At 40.1% G+C, this 20,368-nt stretch overlaps 1 protein-coding gene across 2 annotated transcripts in view; it reads right to left on the bottom strand.

Moving 5' to 3' along the window:
- The window catches only part of LOC105489276 (RAR related orphan receptor A), a 741,585-nt gene that overhangs the window by 83,722 nt on the left and 637,495 nt on the right, over window positions 1–20,368 (bottom strand). The gene's annotated exons all lie outside the window — the stretch shown is intronic.

Raw genomic sequence — 20,368 nt, 5'->3', positions numbered from 1 at the left:
GGGACACTGTTTTGTTGATGTCCCTGACACAGTTTGAATTCATCGTAATGGTATATTTGAAGTGGTTTCCTGTGTTTTTGTGTGTGTGTGTGTGTGTGTGTGTGTGTGTGTGTGTGCCTGTAAAGACTAAATTAAAGCCCCAGTGCATACGGGAGTCCTTCTGTGTGCTGTTACTCTTAACTAGAATTAGTTTTTTCCCTTTTCTATGAAAACACAAATAACTGTGCAGGCCAATTAAACCTTTTGATGGAAATGAATAGCCTAGTTTTTAAGAGAGTTAAAGAGGCCTAAGACATCACTGACAGCACTTTTTGGTATCATAATATTACACCTGAGCTCTCTGTGGCACTCTTAGATGAAGCATGAACTATGGAAAGATCGTGACAGAAGCCTGAGGGGCCCCTGATTTTAGTCCCTGCCACTAACTGATCCTGGGCATGGTGTTTAATCTCCCAACTACCTGATTATAAAGTTAGCAGATTGGACTAGATGACTGCTAAGGTCTCTTACAGGTCTAATAGTCTATAAAATGCCCAGCTAGCTATGGGACTGTTGTATTTAGCTATGTCACTTTCTACGATGAAAATTTTCTTCCCTGCTGGGAAGTTATCAAAATTCACTTTTTAGAATGTTATGCCAACATATAAATTGACCTCACTGCATTTCTGTTACCTCATTAAAAAAGTAATAATCCATGAAAAAGTACAAGGTGTGAGGGTGATTTGTGTAAACAGAATAATACCTTACCTTAAACACACCAGAACATCCTGCAGAGCACAGAGGAGTAGCTCATGAATCCCAGTACTCCCAGATGAGGACAGGGAGGCCTGACATCTAAATTCCATGCATGAGATTCCATAAGTCTATGGAAAAAATACTAGGTATACCCTCATCCATTGCTCAATAGCCATGCTTTGAATTTGGGAGCCTTACAATTACATAGCAAAGTTGAGTAGCTTTAAATGTAGAAAGCAGGTCCATGAGTGGCTTTAATGTGGATTCTTTTGTTGGAGAAGATGAGGTCCTGTATTTCACATGGCCAGCAAAGGGTAAAGAAGGGAGAATCACTCAGAAATGTGTACCTTGGGGGAAAGAACCCCATAAGAAACCTACCAGAAAATGGGCATCATCCCTCATATTTGCAAAACCTTTCACAACTTAACCTTTTACAGCTTTACTAAACACTTGAATGCTCTGGGTACAGTGAACCATAAGAAATATAGGGAATATAACCCACAGGGTTTAATAAATGCATGGCTCTTATAGACGACTGGACCATCCTGCTTTTACCATTGGCAGCAAGAAAAAAAAAAAAAGAATGGCTTTTTAGTCATACTCCCTACTACCTTTTAAAAACAAATCGATACATAATATAGATAACAAAACTATATTTATGAAGAAGCACTTACTGATGGGCCAACCACCTGAAATGTGTTACCTCATTTAACAACCTCAAAATAATCCAGTGAGGTTGATGCCATTTTCATCCTCGGTAGGAGATGAGAGCTGTGTGAGTGAAGCCACTGTCCAGGGGCAAGGAAGTCAAATCACCACTATTCTGAACCAATTTACCAAGTTTCAAGTGTTTACCTTGCATACAAAAGCAACCTGAGAGGCAGCTGGCAACGAATACTTCTTCACAGTTTGGGCATGAGTCCTGACTAACATGTACTAAATTACCAAGCGTATCTTTAAATAAATGTGTACCACAGCAACTCTAATCCAAACAACCATCTTTAATGTAATAATTACACTGGCTGTGACACGAGCTCAGCCGAGAGTGTATTTTTATTTTAACAAGCCTGAGTAAGTACATGAGTGTGGGCTGAGCTTTTTGCTCGACAGTCAATACTTGAAAGCTGGCTCCAACCTTTAATTTAAGCATTCGCTTGTAGCACCAACAGGGCTACAGGGTTTCTAGTATCAAAGACACATTCCTCCATCCTTTCATGGCCCTACTTCTGTAAGCAGCGTGATTGAACTGCAGCACCACAGAACTTGTTTTCCCTCCTTCTGGCAGCGTTAAGCCAAAACACGACTGCCCCATTCATCTTGGCAACATCATAATGAAGTCCCTGAATCAATTTCTAACAAGCAAAGTGCAGAAATCCATTGAAGGAGACTTGTGGCGGATGCCTTTCATACATCTCTCAACACCATACAAGAGGCAGAGCGGCCGCCCAGAAACCCAAATCATACCACAGAAGAGTCCTTTGCCGCGTCCAAAAAGCTTTTTTATTCCCTTGAAATAATTAAGGGAAAGGAAGATACTGAGAATACCTGATTGTTTCTCGGGTTTCTTCATGTGCCTTAAAAATATCTGGCGATTTCCCTCCATGGCCTCCCAGCAACTCCCATAGAATGAGGGCGAGAGCCCGTCATAGTTCAGACCCCACCGGTCTCCTCTACATGCCTCGTCTTCTGCAGTCCCCGCCTTGCCTTGCTGTCTAGCTCTCAGGGATTTTCACAAGCTCAACCATTTGTTGGCAACAACCTTCCTCTGCTTCAAAGCTCAGCTAAGCCTTCACCTCTTCCAAAAAGCTGTTCCTAACCCCTCAGTCTGATGTGTGCTCCTCGTCTGTGCTCCTACCATCTCCTGCATTCCTCTAATCTGGCATTTACACTGTGTCATGATTTTATTTCCACCTTGGGCCCTCCCTGGCCTGTGAGCTCCTTGAAGGCAGGGACCACATCTTTTCATCTTTCTGGTTCCAGCACTTTTTATAGTGCCTGGCACACATCACATGCTCCATCCATTTCTATGTGTATTTTGTCTACTCCCATTCTACTGCAGTGTTCAGAAAAAGCCCCTAACCTCAATTTGCATGATGACCTAATATCGGAATCTGGAACAATGTGTGTTTCTGAGACTCCGGTGGTGCTGGGGCTGTCGGGTCAGAGCAGAGCAGGGTTAGCCCAGCCCTGCGAGTCTGGCAGACTCAGCCCCCAGTTGGAGCTATGTGCTAGCCCTGTGATCCCAGACAGGTTGCTCTGCGTCTCTGAGTCTCCGCTTCCTCCTCTGTAAAAAGGGGATGAAAGGCTAATGTAAGTATTAAATGTGGTAATCTATTTCACGGTGCTTGGCACACAGGAAGCGCTTTATAAATGACAGGCTCAGAACATGTATTACTGGTTACAAATAGCAGGGCTTGGATAATGCAGAATTAGAAGCCTCTTATGTCATATGATGGGAAATTTCATGCAAGTTCTCCTTCCATCATCCCCCATCTGACCAGACCACATAACTCATACGCTTGGGCACTGGCAAAGGCCCCTGTTAAAATGCAATGTGTACCAGCTAAGGCTGGATGAACTCATTACCCTAACTTCAAACTTGAATACGTGATGTGTACCATTTGCCATGTGTACAAGAGGATGAGAGGATGAGGATGTTAATAACAATACTTCAGTGCCTGCCATATGCTAAGTGCTTGTCACATGTGAGACACTGCATTAAGTGCCTTCCACGTGTTACTTCCTTCTTTCCAAAAATCCCTATGGGTAGATGTTATTATCATCTTTATTTGATAGATGATAAAACTGAGGTTAGTGAGGTTACATGACTTACCCAAGATCCTTCAGCTAATACACGGCATTTCTGGGACTTAAGCCTTATATTTGGAAAAATTTCCAGATCCATGCTTGCTCTTATGCCTATGCCAACTTTCTGATAGTCTTTCTTATTTCTGTATCTTGTGTCACCCGGAAGAGCCAGGAGAGAATGGGACACAAGATCAAAATACTGAGTCAGGGGCAGGAGAAGAGGAGGAGGTCTGGAGATTGTACTGCTTGATTTTTTATATGGTGATTAGGCAACTCTGCCCCCAGCTAAACCAGAAGGCCACCGAGAGCCCTGAGAGAGGAGATGATAAATTTCGAAAACATAACTCCGTGTGTCTAATGCCAGCCTTAACCTAGGGCCAGACCCTTCAGCAAAGAGCTAGAAAGTGCACAGACAGCATTAAGTCTTAGAAGACCTTCCTATTCCTATAGCAACGTCACCATATCTTCGGATTCACTTTTTCCTTCCCACTTGACTAGCAGGTCATTCAAAAGCCAATGGTTATAAAGCAAGAAAACAATCCTGTAAAAGTTGATACTGGACCTTCATGATACGGAGTTATGGCTTTGTACATGTACTTGAAGTATAAATGCCTTTAGCTTCCCTACTGTAAGGTCGTAGGTCCAATTTACCTTTAGTGAAATGGTGGTACAAAGGAACTGAGAAGAAACAAAATGTTTGGTAAATGACAGAGTGAAAAATTCCAAAGTCGGGTCTAGAGAATATTTTCAGTACTGAGAATATATTATTTACTATATATATATATATATATATATATGTATGTATGTATATACTAGAATCCTCCTGCCCTTTGGTAAGCTTTTTATTGAAGTGCAACATGTAAACAGAAACGGACACAAATAATAAAAGTAAGCTTTATGAATGTTCACAGGCAATACTCCCAGATCAAGAAAAAAATGTCCCTTTGGTTTTTTAAAATAGTTTTCCATGCCTGGGTCAAAATCACCGAATAATGCAAGACTTAGCGTATAACATTTATTGTTTAAAGTTCAGTTAGCCAGAAAATGCTAAAAATTTAAGAAAATACAATGCCTAAACATGAGCCATTTTACTTCAAAGAGAATAATTATCTTACACTTTTATTTCCCAAATTGGAAAGTTAGAAGTTTTGTTTTCTTTTTAACCATGAGTGGGCATGTAGTTATTTCTCTCACCCTTTAAACAGCCAGGGTTTCCTCAGCTGCACCTTCCCAACACCCTCTCCAAGAATAGAGGATGGCTAGCCTTGCTTTCCTTCCTCTTCACTCCCGTCCTTCCCCCACATCACCACTGCGAGTTGTTCTGAAACGGGGCCATCTCATTCTCCTCAGCCCTCCTAATTTTGGGCAGATCCACAGAAGACAGGAGGTACTTTTTCTCATGGGCAGGGTAGCTGTGGGCCATTGCACAACTTCTGTTTATACAGTGAGTATGCTTCAGCCTATCCCTTTAACTGGCTTAATAAAACCATGCCGGGAGCAATGTATCCCGATACTCTGAGACTGATTTGGCTCTGGGGGCACCAACTTTTCTCTTAGTTATAAGAGTCAGAAGCAAGACCCTGGAAATGCGGAACGTGCCAAAACACATTTGCTCCCACGCAACTGACAGCCTTTTGATAGGAAACCAAATGGAAGGCAAGACCTGCATGCCCCTTATTTGATAATAAAAAAGAGGCAGATGGCCCAGCCACAAAGGGCAATGTGAATGTCTATATGTTAGATGCCAACAAAGTGATTATAAAATTAAGGACAAGTATTTGGGCATTGCTTTCTAACTGCATGTTATTTTTCACAAGAAATTTCAGGGCAGGTTGGGCTTTCACATATTTAATTAGTATAATGGAACTGATTCTGCCAAGTGTATCTGTTAGTTGAGGGCTTAGCCTCCTTGTCACGCTCAGGTGCTGACAGCTATCTGGGCAGAACTCTTCCCCCTTGGAGAAGGTCTGAAGGGGAGTGTGTGTGTTAAGGTGCCCATCACTTGCATGGTGGCAGGGCCTGCAAGGGCTTTCCATCTGTACACACAGGAATAAAATTCTCCAAGGTGCCTACATTCATGACAAAACTGTCGCATCTTTCAGGAGCTGGGATAGCTCTGGAAGTTGTACTGATTGTATCAAAGCTTTTTCCTCCATGCAAGCCCAAACCAAAAAAAAAGAAAAACGACCATCATTTACTAGTACTATTTTTGCTAATATAGGTTGCAGATGATTAAAGATAAACTGTAAAGTCTCTGTAAACCACAAATTTTATGCCCAGATCTTTGCTATATTGATAAAGAAAAAAAAATCTCTGAAAATAGAATATCAGCAAAGATTCTGGTCTTCCACTGTTATTAAAGATGAAGACATTATAAAGAAAACGAGGATTAGAAAATTTGCTCTTGAATTCAGGTTTGAAAGTGCTTTGTTTAATATAATTTATGGCTCATCTGATAAATCTGTCTGAATTTAAAGCTATTGTTTAAATAGCTTTTATTGTTACCTTGTGCTTTGTCATATAATTTTCAGACTACGTCTCCTACAGTAAATTGCAGAGCAAGAGCTCTCAAATTTTTTGGTCTCTGTAAATACTTTTATGCTTCTAAAAACTGCAAAGAGGCCCCATGTGGTGGCTCACGCCTATAATCCCAGTACTTTGGGAGGCTGAGACAGACGGATCACCTGAGGTCAGGAGTTCGAGACCAGCCTGGCCAACATGGTGAAACTCTGTCTCTACTAGAAATACAAAAATTAGCTGGGTGTGGTGGTGCGTGTCTGTAATCTCAGCTACTCGCGAGGCTGAGGCAGGAGAATCACTTGAACCCAGGAGGTGGAGGTTGCAGCAAGCCAAGATCGTGCCACCGTACTCTAGCCTGGGTTACAGAGCGAGACTTTGTTTCCAAAAAAGAAAAAAAAAAAAAACCTGCAAACAGCTTTTGTTTTTGTGGGTTATACATCAATCATTACCATATTAGAAGTTAAAACTAGGAACATTTACACCATTTACTTATAATTCATCTTAAAATAATAGTAATAAACACATTGCATACTAACATATAAAAATAAGTATATTTTATAAGACAAAAAGTTAGCATGAAGAATACCATTATTTTACATTTTTGCAAATCTTTTTATATCTGGCTATTAAAAGAAGACAAGTAGATTCTCATAGCTGCTTCTGCATTCAATCTGTTGTGTTATGCTCTTATGGTTGATGTATGTGAAGAAAATCTGGCCTCACAAAGAGATGCAGCTAGAAAAAGGAAAGGTATTATAATAGCCTTTTCAGATACTTTTGGATATTCTTCTGTGGTACTACACTAAAACTCAACAAGTGGCAGTTTCTTAAAGATCAGTTCGAATATGGAACCTGAAACCATATCACTGACTTATTGTACTTTGCTAAATTAAAATACACCAGTATATTTTGCACTTTGAGTGGATCATTTACCTATGTATATTTTTATAATTATAATTATAATATATACATGGGTCACTTGGAAACTGTTGGTTCACTGAGTTTTGTATATCTTCCAGATTTTGACACATTTCATTATTAGATGTGATTATATCAAGGAATTATGTTGATTAATATCCCTACCCATATCATCAGAAAAGTTTGTAAGTACTGGGAAGCTGTCAGACTGATGGGGTTGGATACAAATTTTCCAGAATTCAGATTTTTGCCTGAATGTATGGGCAGTAAATAGTGTGAACTGTTTTTCTTGAGATAACAGACTCAAAGTTCATTTTTGAGAAAATATATGAAACATATCCACATCTGAATAATTATAGTCTGTTACTCTATTAAGTAAAGTGGCATTCCATTAAAAAAACAGCTAGTTCAGCTCTTAACTCAAACAGTGACACAAGTACTTTTCCCTGGAGACAAACATGGCACTTAGGTAGAAAGCAGAAGTGCTTTATGCAAACTTCCAATTTTGTCATAAAGAACATTAAAAAGGTGTGGACTCAAGGGTCAAAATTTAATGAAGTTAATTTTCTGCTTCATCAAGGACATTCTTAAATGAAACTTTTTTTTTTTTTTTTTTTTTTAACAGCAACTGCACAGTAATGAAGAATACCATGGCTGCTGGTACAGCTTGGCATTACTGTTCTGCTTCCTGCTAAGGCGCCAGCAGTTTTACCCGCCAATGCTTTGCACCATTAATACAAATGGTCACCGTAGTAAAAAGGGGAAACAATGCCTTAGTATTGTTATGGAACTAGTTTTTATCTCTTGGAGCCCCTGAGAGGGCCTTGGGGCCTCGCAGGGGGTCCCTGTATCACACATTGAAGACCACTACTGTAGAGGATAGTATCTATAAATCCAAACACTCTCTAATCTGCTAAATGCTTATGTCCTTGTGGGGTTCACGTAAAGAAGATTTAAAAGGTTTATTTCCGTCTCCACTCTCCTGCCCTTCCTGCTTAAAAAAAAAAAAATTCCATTGTGGTAGTTCAACATAAATTGTGTGTATAGAACAAAGAAATTACAGTACTCTTGATTTCATCAGCATTTTCTCCTAACAAAGAAAGCTAGCTATTCTAACATGCTATTGAGAAAACGATTGAACTACCATGAGTTATAGGAAACATGACATGCTCAGTCCCCCCTCCATCTCACCTAACTCCCAACTCTCTCCCAAACCTTTCACTTTGGGGGTTATTTTGGATGAGCTCTTAGTAGCGTCCTCAGAAATAACTGGTTGTCCTAATTCAGCCCCATGCAAATTAACGCTCCTCTAAAGAGGCCTTATTATAATTTCCAACCCTTGATGTCTACATAATCCCCTATAGTTCCTTAACTTCTTGCTTTCTAACTTCTGTTTACTGATGCACCGCTTTTGTCAGCTCAATATAGCATCAATTAGTAACACAGTTCTGTTTATTAGGTCTCCCTAGAGCCTTGAGAAAGCTGCTTTGTATTTATTAATGACTACACAGAGCACTACTATTTTTCAATAGCATTTAAAAATGAGTAAATTACTGAAGATGAACTATAAAAGAACTTTAAATTTCAAAGGCAAGCAAAAAAAAAAAAGCCCATTATTTAAAACCACTCATAATACTTGCATGGTTAATTTTATTTTCAATGTAATATCAAGAGAGAAGGAAGAAAGCTAAACCCAGATTCTTCTTCCTGTTCTCCTTTTGGCATTTTGGAGTACACATGATTTGAACTGGAGAACTGAGGCATAGATCTGGTGATTAATTAAGAGCAGGTTTAACAGGTCTAAATTTCATTATCACACACACCTGTTAAGTAATGCACACCTGATTCAGCAGAAATCCACCCACAATGTTAATTCAAAAATATTAAGCAATCAAGAGGAAAGAAAAAAGAGGCACACTAACTTAGGTCCAGTTTTATGTTCTCAAGCATAATTCCAATCCACCAACTTGAAATGTATCCACTTTGTTCTCTCTTATTTTGTGAATAATTTCCGGTACTATATTAGGTGAAATTAGAGTTGCCCACACTGGTATAGAATTCACTACTCAAGGAAACCAGAGAGACCAGTCGCTCCTGTGATGAATCTTTCCGAACCAAACTTAAAGTGATGGGAGCAATTATGGTGTTCATTTGCCCTGCTTTTATATTCCTGGTCATTTATGAAATGAAGACGCTGATCTGCAAAAAATCACTATGCATTCATGAAAGGAGCTCTGGGAGCTCCCCCTGAGGATCTGGCTATGAGGCAGAAACATACCTCAGTGCACTTCCTTTGTCTTGTGCTCCCTCTTTGATGTGCAAGTCACTGGTGGAGTAAGCTGTGATCGCTTTGATGTTGAACTTCTAGACTTTATTGTTACTAGCATGCGTACAAGGGGAGCTGTCAGTCATTTCTTACATCTGAACAACTATGTTTCTTTACAGCACCTCTTTTACAAGCATCAATCCTTAAATACATGTTTTCACATTCCTGCTGATTACCACACTATCTTTGTTGGGGGAGGGCTGTGCTCAAATATAACTACAGCACCCACATTTTCTGTAAACACCCTGAGGCATCATCAGATGGCTGGTAACCAACCTTCTTCAACAAGAGAAGCCCGAGTGCAAAACATATTTCTAGCAAACGAAAACATTCTGAAAACACTCAATCCATTTTAACAGTCAAAATGAGTAGTTTAGCCAATATTTCCCCTAAGCAGCCACTGAAATTGCATAGAAACTTCCAAGCCACTTCAAAAGGGATTCTGAACGCAACAGCAGCAGGGGGCTGAGAAAGACTGCCAAAACTCTGAGATGTCTTAACTCATCTTAAACAACTTTGTTTCTCTGCAATGGTGGAAACAAAATGCTTCTGTTTTACAAGATTTTGCTTGTGGTAGAAACATTGCTTTAGAAATGGATTTCTATCAAACCAATTGTTCTGTTAAACAATATCATTTTCAAAAGTGGCTTGCTATTACGGATGCTACTTAAGTGAGAGGAAGATGATTTTTCATAATCTTGTGTCTAGGGCAAACATGTGCCTGTGAACGCAATGTATGTACAATTTCTTAAATATATACAGACAAACTAGGCAATATGCAAATCTGTAAAGATCTCTGTTGAAAAAGATATGGCTCTAATTTCATTTACCAGCTCCCATCAGATTTTCTTTTCAAACTCCTTTATCGCTTCTGAAACTGCTGAATATTATCAAACCCCACTGGGAAATTCCATACAACGAAATAAACTTAAGGTGCTTACATCACACCATGGTGGTTTATAATGAACTGCTGTCTTTTTGAATAAATGTTTCAATGAAATCCAAGTTCTTAAAGATGCCAGGTCTCAAATGAGGAAGTTAAATGATATTTTTTCATGCTGGAGTTTAGTTCAGTTTTTCTTTCCTTTTTTTTTTTTTTTTATAAAATAAGATGGCATCATAAGAGATACATTGTTTCTGCTTGCTAATAAACTGCAGACGATACATTGGGAGAGACTCAATTTCTTTGGGTTGTTGGCCTGGAATATTTGGTAAAGAATAAAATTACCGTGGTGTGCAATGGTTAAGGCTATTCCATGGTTTCCATTTTTAAACAGCCCCCACCCCTTGGTTTTAAATCAACCATCAAAAACAGAAAAAGCTTTGGGCTAGAATTTGATAAATAAGGTATGACTGTAATTTTCTAGAACTAAGTCTGGGCATATTTATTATTAATACTAATGAAAACTGGCTTGTTCTTAAATTTATTTAAATAGCATAAAGCAATGACCTCTTTCTACCTTAAATTTTCACTTCCGAAAGGAACTGATTAGCTGATCGAAGCACCTATAGCAATTAAGGGTAGAGACAGGGAATAAGGAAAGTAGGAGGCATTTATTTGCCTCTCCCAAGTCTCAAACAAGAAACTAGACCATGTTTCTGTTGTAATAGAAACACTTTCAGAGAATGGTAGAGATGGAAAAGATCTTGGTGGCTACCAAGTCCAACCCTTTAGCTTTAAAAACAGGGAAAGTGAACAACTGAGGTTTAACCTGACAATTAGTGCATCGCAGATCTGGGACAAGAACCCATGTCTTCATCGTCCCCTACCCTATGTAGGGGGGTTTCCACTACTCAACATTGTTTTGCTGCGCTGCAGACAGGGTGACTCACGTGTAAAGTGAGGGTGTTGGACTTCAGAGGTTTCTCAACCAGAATTATCTGAGTATCTGTAAAAATGTAGCAATACTTGAGCTTTACACCTTGAGACCAATAAAGTCAGAAATCTGCAGGAGCATAGCCAAGGCTTGTATATCTTTTAAAAACTCTCCAGATAGATTAATGTGCAGACCAGGTTGGGAGCAGATGACCTATGAGGTCTATTGCAACATGTTCACCATCAGTTGGGAAAATTTTTTGGTTCAGTTCCCTGATGCTGACCCATGAGGCCATAAGCATTTCTAAACCTTTATACTGTTTTTACATTGGCCTAGCTGTTGTCATTATCTGCATTTATCTAGTTCATTGATATGTTTACCTAAGTATTATCTACCTCTCCCACCAGAATGTACCCTCACAGAGACCAGAGACTGACACGATAACTGCTGTCCCCTCGGCTGCCAGCATCACATCTGCCACAAAAATGAGATAACACACCAGCATTTTCAAAAGAAAAAGGGGGCTGGTGTCGCAGTATGGAAGCGGGCACATGGTCCTTCTCCACACCAGCCAGAGGAAGTCTACTTTGATCTATCCCACCAGATTAGAATCTAAGCTGCATGAAGGCAGCATTTGGTCTCCCCTGTTTGGACGTCACCTCCAGAGCCTCGACACTGGCAGATACACAGCAGATGCTCAGTGCCTGAGAAAGGCCATGTGCTAAGCAGGAAGCCCTGATCAGCTTCCAGGGCACTGAAACCTTTACTTTGTTGCTGAATAAAGCAACCTTGAAAAGACATCACTGTTTCCACTGAGTTGGCCTTGACTTCTGCAGTAGAACTCCTAGCCTGCTCCTGCTAAGTGGTCACAATATTGGCAAGACCCAGCCCAGGCACACACTGAAGGCTAAAATGCATTGTGTCTACGTCACATGCAGAGGCTGGGGATTCTGGACAAGACTTTATGCTGAAAAGGAGTGTAGGATTTGAAAAGTCTCACAGCCGCCTCCAGCACCAAAACAGCCTCAGGGTTCTCTTCCGTTTGGGCCACTTGGGGTAAGAGATTTGAGGTAACGGTCTGCCCTCTTTCTTCTGCATGCTGGTTGATAGCAAGGCCAAAGTTAACAGAAAAATATTTCAAGTGTGTTAATAACAACGCCAGAAATTGCTCACATCTGGCACCTCTTCCATGCCGAAGGGAGTGAACTAAAGGGAAGTGAATGGTTACCTTAATATAATTTATCTTTCTGAGATTCTCTTTCCTCATGAGTAAGAGGAATGGGTTAGCCCCGAGCAGTGGTTCCCAAACCCGTCTTGTCCTCAAGAGAGGATCTTTTACAAAAGAAGATTCCTTGGCCTCCCCCTAGGCTTTTGGAAGCAGGTGTTGCTGGAGAACGGCATTTATTTTTTAGATGCTTCCCAGATGACCGTGAAGATCAACGGCATTTGGGAACCACTAAAGGACTGGAGGACTTTGCGGTCCACCCAGCTCTGACAGGCTAGGACAGAGCTTCACAAAGTGAGGCCTAAGGACCAGCTGTATCAGAAACATCAGAGATGCTGTGTAAATACACGCCTTTGTGGGCCTCACCCCAGACACAGAATCAGACTCTGGGGGAGACCCAGGGATCTGCCTTCTTAAGACTCTCTGGATATGCGATGTACTCTACAGTTTCAGACCCACTGTTTCAGGCAGGATTTTAGAGCTAACTTATGGCTTATGTGGAAGCAAATCATGTTCATCATTGCTTTATTTGGCATGTCACAAAAATCTCCTTTGTTTTAAATGGCATGTAGCTTATAGCAAATGCAAACCTATAAGCCCAAAAGTCATAAAGCAGCCTTCTCTGACTAAGTGTGGCTGCCAACTTCTCAGTGCATTTTTTAAACGCTGATTCATGGCTTAAGACACTTGATTGGGAGGAAGGTGTCTCAGCTCTATTATAAGAGCACAAAGGTGGTACCTCAATTACCTAGCACACAATAGGCACTTAAGTATTTGCTGAAACAAATGTATTTACTTATTTTCACCCAGTGTTCTACGGAAGATTTGAAGTGAGATAAACAAATAAAAAGGAGACAAAAACCCTTCCAACAACTGAAAAATGAAAATAACATTCTGTGAAAAAGAGAATACTTCTCATGTGGTAAAAGAATCACACTTCTGGGTGGCGCAGTTTGTAAAACGGTTGGCTTCAATAACTGATCTGAAACTTAACCACAAGTCTTCACTTCTGAACCACTGCCTTATTTCTATGACAGAAAGGTTCAAACAGCAGGTTTTCCTTGCTTTTTCCCTTGTTTTTCATGAAATGCTGCAATTTCATCTTTCTAATAGGAACAGGTAAGCACTGTTATCCTTTACAAGCCTGGTGACTATTTGTCATTATTATTACCCTGGTTATTCTAGCTCAGATCAGCTTTGACTTCTTCAGCAATGCGAAATTCATATAAATGTGCATTCTTATACCTCTGTGTAGCATCAGGAACAAATAACATTTAAGCAACTAGGAAGATCTATATTCATCCCTTAGATTCCAACACAGAAATCAGATTGTTTTGTGATTGTTTCACACTTGTTACAACACCAAAATTCAAATCGACAATCCACTTGTATTATCTATTTATCCTAAAAATTATGCAACTGAATGCTTGTTGCTACCTCATGCAGTTTCTGACATATCCTCTATCTTCTTTTTTAGGCAAACTGTATATACTTAAGTGAACCAAATGATCTAACCATAAATCTTCAGAAACCAAGGGGTTAATAGTTTTTTCATCCATGTTTAAAATTGTTTTATTACCCCGAAAAGCTACTGTAGTTTACTTTTTTTCTAAATGTTTATCATTTTTGAAAAAGAAAAGCTCTAGATTTAAAAAGGGGAAATGCTGAATTTAGCTCATCAAATGACGACCTCTTTTTAAAATATATTCAAGGGCTGGGAAATAGAATGGAGGTTGAAACTTAAAAAAATACAAGGATTACTATAAATGTCATAATAATTGTTTACTCACAAACCAAATTTCACTTAAATTTAATATTGAGCCAAACAGCAAATAAATCAGCTTTATCTTAAGTTAAAAAATGTTTTCCTTTACTTCCTGCCAAAGCAAACTTTAAAAATTCAGTATCTCTTCCACAGTTACATTTCTGATAACCATGAAAAACAAGGAGTTAAACTTTTGAATCTGGTGTAGAATGTCTCATTCCAATTGAGAAAATAACTACAACCTTTGACCTTCCCACTAGCCTGATGGGAAATTCACTGGCACCATTATGGGTTTAGCTGTCCATGGGCGAGTAACCACTAGAGGGCAGCCTTATTTCATATCTGACACGCGGCAGAAAAATACCTCAAATGCTTCTAACGTTCCTTTAATTATTTTTGTAGTATCTTTGATTTTCCTGGATACTTAATAATCAACTTCAAATGGAACTAAAGGTATTCCTAAACAGTTCAAAAGTCCACTTTCACAAACAATGATACCACAAAGACCGGTGGTGAGAGGTGCTAGAGATACAGCCTAGCTGACGTTATCTTTAAACATTTTAAACAAAAGTTTTTCATCTTTAAGTCACAGCTTCTTCTTTACTATGTGCTGGGTTAACTGCCAAGTCAATTATATCACAACTGGCACTTGGGGTCCATTTTTGGCATCAAACTTTCAAGTGGTTCTAGGCAAGCTGAAGTGTGTTTGAGGAAGAAACTGACCAAGATTGTGGGAAGGCAGAACCACACTTACAGCAAAAAGGACTGGAGAGGGACAGCAGAGATTACGTGTTAGGGTGTGTGTGTGTGTGTGTGTGTGTGTGTGTGTTATACTACTTGTCTTCAAATGACTGACAGTCTTTCATTTGAAAGACGGATTAAATGTGTTCTGTACAGCCCCAAAGGAAAGGATCAAAATTAAGGGATTAAAAGTACAAAGGAGAGAGTTACGCTTGATATAAGACTTTTCTAATTCAAGATGGAATAAGTTACCTTTAAAGATCGTGAGTTTCCCCTTGTGGGAGGTGTTCAAGCATAACCAGATAACTACTTGGCAGAAATACTGTGGGCAGGGTCCAAATCCCAGTGGGACATTCATCTGAGTGACTTTAAAGGTTTCGTCTGAGACTGAAATCATCCTTATTTGCTTTCAGACAAACACACCTTAATCCAGCAGTCATTAAGGCCAGTCCCCACTAAGTGAGAAATGAGCTTTTTCAGATCTACTTGAAAACTTTTAGACTTCAGGTGATTTTCTAAAAGACAAATGATTTCTCAAGAATATATCTACAATCATGCCCCTAAACTGTCATGTAAACAAACAGGACAGCACTCACAAGCACGAGAATGCGTAAGTTTTATACTACACAAAGTCACATTAAAATTAGAAGATGCATTTGTGAATGTTCCCTTTGCCTAAGGTAAGTGGGACATATAGATGTCTCTCTCAATTCTATCTTAATGGGGATTGGTTACACAGGTTAGCTGTACTTCGTGGTATTCTGTATTCTCGAGGAAAATAATGCTTACATTTCACTCATATCCTCTTACAACAAGCAGACTTAATGAAAATCATGGATGAAGAGAGCTAATGATAAGCAAATAAGAATAACCCCATTTGTACACCAAATTGATTTTATTAAATAGTAATTTAAAGATATTAGGCTCAGCAAAGCATTACATAATTGGATCTATTTTTTTCCCATATAAATGCCAGAGTTATAACTTCCACTAACTAGAGACAAAGTTATATCCAGGACGTTTTTCACAGCTTCCTCCAGGGGAGGCATGAAGATAGAAAGATAGAAATTAGGGTTGTAGTTTTTGTTTCACCATGTATCAGCTGGAAAAGCTAGGCTATAATGCAACCTCTGTGAACCTCAGTTTCTTCAGCTAAAAAATATGGGGCTATCAGTGACTCTCTATGGAGGATTACATGGTGTCAGAGTGTTTGTAAACCATAAAGCACAAAATAAATATAGATTAGCATCATCTCCCTATTTGTTTATGAAATGTCTAGTAAACTTCAGAAGCAGTAACATTTTAAAAAGCGAAATAACTGGCAAACCTAGGGAATAAACTTGACGTTTTTTATACCCACAGGAGCAAAGATTTTTAAAGTTATCGTATTATTTCCTGAAAATATGATGAGGGCTAACAAATTTCATTCCAAAAAGAGAATCCAGAAATCAAAGATTTCAGCTGCTTCCTTGCATTTTGCCCATTGGCTAATACATGCTATCATCCATCTATTTAGACCTCCTATCTCTTGACAATTAACAGAAAAATCATGTTCTATCATGTCACACAAAATACTGACGGATAGAAAAAAGCTCTGACTACGGCTCTCTCAGTTCATGAGTCAAAAGGTTGGGATGTAAGGGAGTTATCTTCAGTAGAATAGCTAGATGGGGGAGACAGAACTTGTAAATCATTCCTCAGAGGGTCTGTATGTGGTCTTTGAGATACCATCAAATGTTAACTCACACCTGAGTTGTCACTGGTAGATGGCTCCAAAAAAAAACTGTTTTTTAAGTAGAGAAACATAAAAATGGTGTAGCTGCTGACTCTGAGTGCCTAATTATGGTTTTAAAAATTATTAAATATGAAATATATAAAGGCAGCCTTGATTTCTTACTAATAAATGCTGTAAATAGTTAAAATGTATGCAGAAAACATTTCCATGACAGAGTATTCTTAGGAAATTTGTTCCATATAAGCGGTTTTGTTGATCCCTATAATTTAAGAGATTTTTAAGAAAACTGAACCCCACATCTACCTCTGCAAATCTATTCATCCATCCATCCATCCATCCATCCATCCATCCATCCATCCATCCAGTAACTTCTTTTCCCCAGTAAATGGTCATTTATAAATATTATTTTCCTAGGTACCCCAGAGCAAATACCAAAGTGGCTGGGTGCTATTGTAGGTGCTCTGCAAATATCACCTTGCTGATCTCATTCGTTTTTATTGTGTCTCACTTGAGTGGGAGGGAAAGATAGGAGAAAAAGAACACTAATGAGAATTAATATATTTACAAGTATATCTACTACAAATTAAAGAGCGAAGGTTTAGATGACATATTGTATATTTTTAAATGACTATTTCTGTTTAGAAACTACATTATTTCATGACTGGGCAGCATTAAATAAATTATACGGTTCTCAATTCAAATCGAGGGCAAAAGGGTTTACTTGTGCATGATGTTGCTTTGTATCCCAAGTAATGTGATTGAAATATATAAAACCAAGAGGCTGCCCATGAAAATGGTGCTTTTAAAATACTGTCTACTTCATGGAAGGTCCAGGCTTCTCCCTCCTCCCATGGATAAATGGATTCAGAAATCCTCTTTGTCTTTAAAAGAACTGATCCCTTCTTGCCAGACAAGCACTCTGCTCAGTAGTGGCAACCATTTGGGTTTTCTCTTTTCAAGATCCAGCCATTACCTTCTCCCAATCCTTCCCATCACAGGTAACAAAAATGGTACAAAAATCCCAGTGAAGGGATACCAGGAAAAGTGTCCTTACAATGAGATCAGAGATCGAATTCCAATTTCATTTGGTAAAAAGAAAGGCCGAGTTCTTCAAAACTATAAAATCGTATTTACTAGAGTTGGACACACTACCGACACATACAGTATTTTCGAAGTGGTGAGGAGTCTCGCATTTGCACATGAATCAGGCCGGAGGAAGAATCTACGGGCCAGAAATTCCCTTTAAGCCTCTCTGTGCTCTTATAACTCCATTTACACGAACACCGGGTGAGCACTCATATGAAGCAAAGGGGTATATAATCTACTGAAACTGATGAAGCTCTTACATTTCCTTTCAGTACTCTGCTGCCGCGTGACATTTGGCCAATGCACTTTTATGATGAGCAGAACAAGTGCTCCCCTGATTATAAATGTTATAGCTGGCTCTCTCCTTTTGCCCAAGAAGCAATCCAAATGGTATTGGAATTTTGTTGTTAATTAAACAAAAGCAAAATTAAAGGATGAGACTAGAGTTGCTCAAAAGAAGATTTATTACATTTGAGCATGAAACTAAGCCTGAACTTATCTGTCAACTAATGCAGAGGAAGGATTTTCTTCTTTGGTGAGTTCAAAGGGCCCGATTTAATGATGTTTAAAAAACAAGTAAACCAGCCAACAAAGAGAATCTTTCTCTTTTACGGTGGCTTGTTCCCTCCTCCCTTGTCCACATGCATCCACATACCAAAAAGCTATAGTGTAAATAGTATTTGTTTTGCACGAAAAATCTAATTATACAAACTCTCTTACACATGGAACCAATTTAACTATCAAAACTGAGAGGCGACAGGGAAGTATTTAATAAGATTCTAAGCCAGTTTTTTCCCCTTAAATCTGATATGGAAACATTTACAGCATCCCTCACTTTCCCACAAACTATTTTCTTTTTCAGCTTAAGTTTGCAACAAAGCCAAATAATCCCACTAAAATTCAGGATGTTATGATATTGGGAGTGAAATATTCTACTTGTCCAGATGCATTCTCTCTCTCTCTTCCTCTCCCTATCTCTCTCTCTCTCTCTCAGGCAGCTGAGTTTATAGAAAAATTGCATTGCCAGTACTTCTGAGGCACTTTTTTCAAAGCACAATACTAGGAATCTATTATTTTATGGCAGACAGACGTCACTCCAAGACAAATGTGTGGGGGTAGTGTGTGATTCTCATTATTCTATTAGTAAGGGATAGTATGGAACTTCACTTTGTAGAACTACAAAAGCAAAAGCCCTATGTACTAGGAAACATCAACATTAAATAAAAATATTAAAACGTACTTTCCTTATTGTTTGGTGGGTGGTTACTGTTCATGAGGGGAGAAAGCAGTTTAAAATGTCTCAGCCTCTTGCCTTTCCTCCAATCAACACAAATTATATTAGACAAAGTGGATAAAGACTGGCATTGACATCTTCCAAATAGCGAAACCTATTTTATAATTTAAAGACCAAAAAAATGCTTTAGCTGCAGAGGGCATTTAAATCGTTTTACACTTACAGGGCTAATGAAATGCAGGAATAGCATAAAAGTGTTTTTTTTTGGGGGGGGGGCAGGGGAGAATATATTTTTTAACATAAGAAGTCGGTAAGAAACCTTAATAATTTTTCCTCCCAAATAATTTTAGGGACTTAAGAGCGCGGATCACGGGAGGTTTCCTCTCTTTTACTTATATGAATTGCATATTCCACAAATGATTAAATCCCATTTCCCTCAAGCCACAGGGGAAAAGAGAAAATTTGCTGTGGGCACATTATATAGAAAGATTTCATCTCAAGTAGCTCATCTTAACGTCCAGAACGTTTCGGCCTGTTAATAATTAATAAAAGAGATGCCACCCAATCTCTAGTGAAGAAAGGCAAAGCTCGGTGATCTGAAAGTAAACCCAGCGCAGATACCGAACTGGTGTCCTTCATTCCAGATTGCAACAAAACCCGAACCTAGCAAACGTTTAACGAGCGCTTGGCGCCCGCACGGGTGGGCAGGACCCGCAGGACAGTCTGGGTCAGCACAATTGCTGCGCATTAGGGAAGCCGCGTCCGCCACAAAAAGATGGGGCTCTAAATCCCCAAGCCTGGCGGCTGGGCCTGCCAAGCCGTTCGGGCAGATTATCCACGGCGACGAACCTGCGGGCGCACAAGCGGGCGGCGTGCTGCGGGCTGAGTTTCTCCGGAGCTGTTTGCAACCGTCCCAAGAGCGAGTCTCGGTTTCTCCGGCAGCAGAGGCGACTTCCTGCACACCTCCAAACTTTAGCTTTCCCATCAGAAAGTTCCCTGACTTGCCACGGTTTCTCTCCTTCTCACCTGAGAGGACCTCGAACCAGTCCTCCCTCCAGCCGGATCCCCTTCCCCTCCCGCCCCCGGCCCGGCTACGGAGTCCTGATGAGGGCGGAAGGCCGGGCCGGGAGGCTTGGCCGCGACTAACCCGCGCCCGTCGGCCCTCACCACGGTCTAACCTCCGCCCCTGCCCGCGGATCTCGTGGGCTGCCGAGTTCCTCCCCACCTCCATCCACCAGCCAAAGTGTCAAGCGGGGGTGCGCCTCTGCTCCCTGGGCCGCCAAGGGCGTCTTGGCACGCTCGAGGCGCCCGTCTAGCTCCGGCCCGCGCGCTTTCGGAAGTGGCCGCGGCGGGACACAGCGCGGGACGCAGCGCGGACCTGCGGCACTTGCCCGGCCGGTGGCCGCTAAGAAGCTCGGGACCGCAGGGGGAGGGCGCAAGGCCTGGGGCGCTGACCAG

This window comes from Macaca nemestrina, chromosome 7 (genome assembly GCF_043159975.1).
Source record: "Macaca nemestrina isolate mMacNem1 chromosome 7, mMacNem.hap1, whole genome shotgun sequence".
Classification (NCBI taxonomy): Eukaryota; Metazoa; Chordata; class Mammalia; order Primates; family Cercopithecidae; genus Macaca; species Macaca nemestrina.
The sequence above is the reverse complement of the archived record's forward strand: the minus strand, read 5'-3'. Positions and strand labels throughout refer to the sequence as shown.